We start from the raw sequence: 336 nt of genomic DNA, 5'->3' as shown, positions 1-336 counted from the left end.
CATCTCTACTGCTGACCTCAACTTGGGACATTGTGGGTCGGTGGGCAGAATACTTCAAAGACCTCCTCAATTCCATCGACACGTTTTCCCATGAGGAAACAGAGCCTAAGGACCCTGGGTCGGACTCTCCAATCTCTGATGACGAGGTCACTGAGGTGGTTAAAAAGCTCCTTGGTGGCAAGGCACTGGGTGCGGATGATATTCGCCTGGAGTTCCTTAAGGCTCTGGATGTTGTGGGGTTGCGTTGGTTGACGTGAATCTACAATATCGCGTGGACATCGGGGGCAGTTCCCCTGGATTGGTGGTCCCCCTATTTAAAAAGGGGGACTGCAGAGT

This window comes from Austrofundulus limnaeus, unplaced genomic scaffold, assembly GCF_001266775.1.
Source record: "Austrofundulus limnaeus strain Quisiro unplaced genomic scaffold, Austrofundulus_limnaeus-1.0 Scaffold1241, whole genome shotgun sequence".
Classification (NCBI taxonomy): domain Eukaryota; kingdom Metazoa; phylum Chordata; class Actinopteri; order Cyprinodontiformes; family Rivulidae; genus Austrofundulus; species Austrofundulus limnaeus.
The sequence above is the reverse complement of the archived record's forward strand: the minus strand, read 5'-3'. Positions refer to the sequence as shown.